Genomic DNA, 6,412 nt, shown 5'->3' on the forward strand with positions numbered 1-6,412 from the left:
TACTTAATCTATTCCATTAATCAGCCACTCTGTTTCTTATCCAGTACCAAATTGTCTTTGATGATTACAGCTTTATAGTATAGTTTGAAATCTAATACTGCTAGACTCCCTTCCTTCAATATTCCTTTGTTATTAATAAGGAACTGTAAAAAGAGGAAGTGCTTGCTACCAATGACCCTATGAAAGAATGTTCCAGATCGCTGATAATAAAAGAAATGCAAATTAAAGTAACTGAGATTCTATTTCACATTCATTAAACTAGCAAAGAAGACAAGAGAAAAAAATGACAAATGTTGAAGCAGCTACTGGACAAACAAGGTTTGTGAACTGGTCCAGCTACTTTGGGAAACAAATTAGAACTCGAGCCAAAATTTTCTAAACTGTACATACTCTTTGACCCATTGATATTACCATCTGGCCTCCAGCAGTTGGCTTTTGCTGTCTTTTTCTCCCTAGAGACATACAGCATTTATTCCTCCCTGGAAAAGTACCAGGGAGAAAGAACTTTTTGTCAGTTTGTGATGCTTGTTTATGTACCCAATTCCAACTCATCAATCGGTTAAAACTCTGTGTCAACATGAAGTAAGCCAACAGAAAACATTCAGGATACCTGTGTATGTTCTGAATCAGGGACCGGGCCCCTTCCTTACTAGTTATTAAGAATTTGTAGAAACAGGCCCACCCAGTCTGAACGTAGGCTGATACCATGCAGAATGTAATGTTCATGCTCCTAATGATGGGGCTTTCATTGACCAGTCCTCCCTATCATACTAACTTTGTGGTTAAGAGAGAAATATAAGTCAAATGACAGTACACTGAAGTGGATTTGTAAATCAGAACAATTCATCACATGTAAAAAATCTTCATTCATGTTTTAACATCAGTCTACTAAAAGTTCTTTAGTGTGGAGCCACAGGGCTCTGTTTTCGATCAACCCACTGGAACAGAATGCTTGACAAAGCAGGGAGCATCTAGAGAAAGGAAATGATCCCACTAAAGAATAGTCCCCAAATATATGAAGGACTGTCATGTGGGAAAGGGATTAGATTTGTTATTTGTGGCATCAGAGGGCTCAATGTGTGGCAAGTAGAAGAAGGTAGCTTTTGGATTGATATAAGAAAAAACTTCTAACAAGCTAGAACTATCGATGGTGGAGCAGGATGCTTTAAAAAGTAATGAGATCTCTGTCACTGGAAGAATTCAAGGCAGGAAGAACATCATTAAGAATATTGTAGAAAAGATTCCTTTGCTGAGAAGGAGGTTGGATAAGGTGACCTCAATGTGCTTTTCAACTCTGAGATTCTATTAACTTTTCCAAGATCCTAGAATGCACCATATGGTCATTATTTTCTAATTATTTTGCTGAGAAAAGTCGTATCTTCCCAAGACCATAAGGTGCTTTAGAAGAAAACTGGCTCTTGTTTCTCCCAGGAAACAACAAAGTGCTACCTATACACAGAGTATGCCTTTAATAAATTTTTGTTGATTGGATGACTGAGTGATTCACTAATATTGATTATCTGAGCTTAGACTCTTGATTCACAGGTCAACCAAGGAAATCCTGATAATCCTGAACTTCAGAACCCCATGAAATATACATTGACTGTAGATCACAGAATCAATTACTGAGCAGGGCTTATGTAATTATATCTCCAATAAAGATATGAGGAGGCATATACCCTGTGCGAAGAAAAGGGTAACTGAATCCTTGGCAACCAGGCCAGCTGATTCATTGAGAAGTGAGAAAAATTGGCATCCTTAGTTAGGTTTATGCTAGAGGGGTTTACTTTTTCTCTGAAGTGTCTGGCAAAAGCAACAAACAAGCTGTGGACAGAACCCATAGAAACATGGTGCTGCAATCACTTCTTTTATATAGTGGACTTCCTGATGAAGAATTTATGTTCCTGGCTCCAGATCCCTCTAGGATCCAGACCTCCATGGACATTCTCCTCGAAAATTGGTATGAGGAAGTGAATTGTCTAAATTTTTTTCTTCAATCCATGTTCACCTCAAAGACTAGCCAGACCATGCAGACATTATAAGCAGCTGTCACTTGATAGGCAAATATCTCTCATGTAGACATACTGATTTCTCAGTAAAAGGGTATTCTCTATCAATTTGTGCTCCTGCAAGGATCTCTGTGTAACTTGTTCCTGCCCTATCCATTGGTCTATGTGGAGGCCAGAAAGATGAAGGAGAGGATAAGTGAGGGGGTTAGGCCAGGCTCCACAGATAGGCCTGCTCTTGACAGTTCTCTGCTTCTAAGTGTAACCCTTGGGCCAGACACTCTTGTGATACATTGGAGGGCTTTTCCTGCTGGATATGGAGTCAGGAAAACCTGAGAATTTCCTGCTCTGTGACCCTCAGCAAGTCACTTCAACTCTCTCAGCCTTGATTTCCCCTTCGGTAAAATGGGAACAATAATTTTGCAGAATTCTTATGATGATTAAATGACAATATATGTAAAGGCTTTTGGAATCCTTAAGACTTGATAAGTGCTCGTTATTATTATCATGCGTGACAACTCTCAGTAACGTGAAGCCAAATCCTCACCTCAGCCTGCTCTTAGGATTAATTCTTCTTTATAAGAAACCCTTCCTCCTATAAGTACAGTCATGGCTCACTACTTCTACCTTTTTTGGAGGGGGAGTTGTGGGGGAAGGAGGGAGACTTTTCCTCCCTCCCTTTCTTCATCTTTATGGCCTTGCCCAGCTCCACAGAATGGCCATCCCCAGGCTTCCAGTTTCTTAGGCAAAAGATGGAAAAGTTGCTATATTTCTCTTATCTTTCAGTATAATCTCCCTTTGCAAAATAAAGCCCAAATCTCTAAAGTCCTTCTCCCCCCCCAACCCCCCCAGGCTGCTTGATGTAAAACTGACAGGACTTGACAATAAATTACATATTTTTACCTATTATGAGCATTTTCTTTTGTTTTGAGTTTATTTCTTCCCTTTATCCTTGAGGAGGCTTTTAAACTCCCTTGCCCCAGTTGGATTGAGGGTGGGGAAGCCTTGTCTGCTTTTCAAGGGGGATGGCTGTTTTCCCTCAGGTGCCATTTTTAGGTTGATGGGAGCAGGAAAGAGAAAAGTCAAAAGGGGGGGGGGGGGAATAGAAGGAGCGCCCTCTCCCTTTGGGGAAAGTACTAGCTTTGGAATTTTTAGCTGCATATGTCATTCCTAGTCTCCCAGTGACATTTCCTTATGCTTGGTTCCTTGGAAAATACTTAAAAGAATTTCACAGTGGGCCTCTTTCCATGAGCTCACAGGGTTTTTTGCCCTTTGCCATCTTCTGTTTGTTCTGTCTCCTTCTGTCAAGGTCACCCAGGAGGAAAAAGCTGGCCTTTTAATTACTTTTTAAATTAAGTTCCCCATTATTTGTTTTGTAGTATGTGGGAGTAAAGTTGCCTCAGGACTTTTCAGTTTTGAAAGAATTTCCCAAAGGCAGTTTCTCCTGTAGGGATGGAATGGTTCCACAGAAGCTAGGATGCCTTCCTGTTTCTCTTCTGAACCCAGTTATTTTCCCTCAATAGATATAGCCTTAAACACAAATTGTTTATGCGTGGTCTCCTTTGTTAGAGAGGGAGCTCCTTGAGGACAGTGATTATGTTTTTGCCTTTATTTTAATCCTGGCACTTAGAACAGTGCCCAGTACACAGTAAGCACTTAATAAATGATTGTTAGCTGGCTAGGAGATAAGGACATTTAAATAAAGAAGAGGGTACATTACCAGGAGCCTAGCCAGGCCAAAATATCTCTTCTGAGGCCCACCATGGAGGTATACATGCCCAGGGCATATCTGAGGGCTGAAGGCTGGAAGAGAATCCTTTTTTTTTTTTTTTGGTTTGTTTTTGGATTTTTGAAATATTTTCCTTTCGTGTTCAGAATTCAGACTTGGGCAGTTGAACTCCTGAACTCTCTTGTAGGCTTACAAATTTCACAGTAAAGGGAACAATATCTAACAATTTGTAAGGATCATATATAACTTGTTCTTGCCCTACCAGCTGGAATGTGTAAAGGCCAGAAAGAGGAAGGAGAGGATAAGTGAGAGGGTTAGGCCAGGCTCCACAGATAGGCCTGGTTCAAATAGACACTATTTCTTTCCATATTCTCTGCTAAAAGAAAAGAAATGGACTTTTCTTTCAAACTTCTGTTCCTTCATCTCTCCATCAATCAACAGGAATGAGAAGGTCTCTCCCATCCCAGAGTCCTATGCTTCTTGCTAAGGAGATCCTGTTCTAGGTGTAGGGGGGATACAGGGAAGATACTGTGCTCCAGGGTCTTACTGACTTGTAGGGAGCTAAGTCATGCACACATGAATAGTAGTTAAGGAGGAAGGTAAGATGGGAATACAAGAGAGATTCCCAAGGTAATGTAGCATATTGTGAATACCATATTGATGATATCAACAATAACCTAGGCAGCTAGGCAGGAATGGCCAACGAAGCCCTGAGCCTGGAGTTGGGAAGATCCAAGCTCAAACCCAACCTCAGATACTTACGAGCTGGCTGACCTTGGGTAAGTCACTTAATTTGTTTGACTCAGTTTCCTCAACTGTGAAATGGGATAATAATAGTGCCTACCTCTCAGGGTTGTTTGAGGAACAAATGAGATATCTGTGAAAATGTTTGGCTTAGTGCCTAGCATATAAGTGCTTATTCCCTTACTTCTCTACCCTACTACTACTATTACTGGGGGTGTTCAGAAGTATTAGCACCTCTGTTATGAGAGCTCGAAGAGCCCTTTTCAGGGCTGCTCAACTCCCTTTGGTGTCCACCTAATTCGCCCAATTCTCACCTGTGGCTTCAACAAGCTATAGCATGTGTGGCTGCCATACCCTGGTAAACCATCTCAGCAGACAAGCTAAACCAGGCTGAGGGTGACTGATAGACGTCCAACCTGTCTGTGATTTAGAAGAGTGTCTACCCCAACCATGTGAAGGCTTACCCTGGCAGAATGGGCAGATGAGAACAGTTTGTTCCAGTGGCCATGAAGTTATCTGAAGCAGGCTCTGTGGAGGGCTTAGAGCTTGGGCAGGCATTCAAGACTCCAAGGTCATTCGCTGCATCCTGGACCATCGCCAGTTGTCTTGACTTTTGTCTTGCCACTGGACTTCAGTATCTTCAGGAAGAGAAAGGGAGGCTGATGACTTTGTGCAACTCTGCCTCATCGAAATCCAATTCAAGCATGAATCAAGACATCACCCATGAAGTCGTTTGTCTGCCTTGAAAACTAAGGGTAAGCAACGCTATTTTTATTGCTGCTAACTAGCACTTATGTAGTGCTTTAAAGTTTGTAGAGCACTTTGAGTAGGTGCTGTTATTGTCTCCGTTTTACAGATGAGAAAACTGAGGCTGAAAGTAGTTGAGTGACTTGCTCAAAATTATACAGCAGCAGGTGTCTGAGCTGGTGACTGACTCCCAAGTCCAGCGCTCTAAGGAAAGAAGAGAGGGGAAGGGAAGAGGATGGGGGAGTAGCCTTAGAAGGCTACCCGGTAGGGATGAGACAGGAGTTGTGTGAAAGGACCATTAGGATATGATAAGGTAGGAAGAAGAGGTTTTAAATGGGGGGAGGGGGATTGGTATGAGCAATGACTCCAAGATGGAGAAGTAGGTCCAAAAGACAGTGAGTAGGTTAGTTTGCTTGGAGAGAGCGAGGGAGTCCCTGCTTCTATGATGATCATCCACCTGGACCTTAATCCTATTAATATCCTTAAGTTGTCTAAAACAGAAAGTAAGAGGCTTAATCTTTAAAAACTTAGCCACCTTAAGCTTTCCTAAATGAGGTCAGCTGCTCTTGTTTTGGGATCAGAAAAGGCCACTGTTGGCCTGGAGAAACGTCAGGATCTGCTTTTAGAGCAGTTGTGAAAGGCAGAAAGGAATGTAGGAACCACTCAGACCAGTTTGAACTAGACTCAGCCATAATTTTGATAGCAACACCTTGGTCTGGGTCACACTGAAAAAAGAACAAAATGACTATACTTTTTATTGATGTCCTTCATTCTTACATTCAGTCATTGAATAATACCCAGGGCTTAACAGTGCCTGGTACATAGTAAGCACTTAAAAATGCAGATTGACTTGTCTCTTTATTCCTAGAAAAACCCTCCTTTATGACAAAGAAAAATAAGGAATAACAGCTGATATGTGACTGTATGTGGCATGTATGTAATATTCTGTCTCTCAACTTTCTGCCAGGAATGAGGGGCTCATTATCTATTCTCAGGAACCTTTATTAGTTTGCCAGATTGCTTGGAGTTTGATTTTATTTTAGTATCTTATCATTTACATTACTGTACTCATTGGGTCAATTCTCTTCTGCCATCAGTTCCACTTCTTTCATTCTGGATCAATTTGTACAAATCTCTGGGGTCATGTTTTCATATAGAGTTATCTAATTATTTGTGTGAGAGATTG

General features: G+C 41.3%; 1 protein-coding gene across 2 annotated transcripts in view; it reads left to right on the top strand.

The window, feature by feature from the left end:
• Positions 1-6,412, top strand: part of SLC25A30 (solute carrier family 25 member 30) — a 101,973-nt gene that overhangs the window by 41,980 nt on the left and 53,581 nt on the right. The window contains exon 1 of one of the 2 annotated variants that reach the window (XM_072617194.1): positions 5,113-5,234. The exons of the other annotated variant lie outside the window; for it this stretch is intronic. The gene's annotated coding sequence lies outside the window, so the exon portion shown is untranslated. Of the gene's footprint in view, positions 1-5,112; positions 5,235-6,412 lie in introns of those variants that run through there. 2 annotated transcript variants of the gene reach the window in all.

Source organism: Notamacropus eugenii, chromosome 6, assembly GCF_028372415.1.
Source record: "Notamacropus eugenii isolate mMacEug1 chromosome 6, mMacEug1.pri_v2, whole genome shotgun sequence".
Classification (NCBI taxonomy): domain Eukaryota; kingdom Metazoa; phylum Chordata; class Mammalia; order Diprotodontia; family Macropodidae; genus Notamacropus; species Notamacropus eugenii.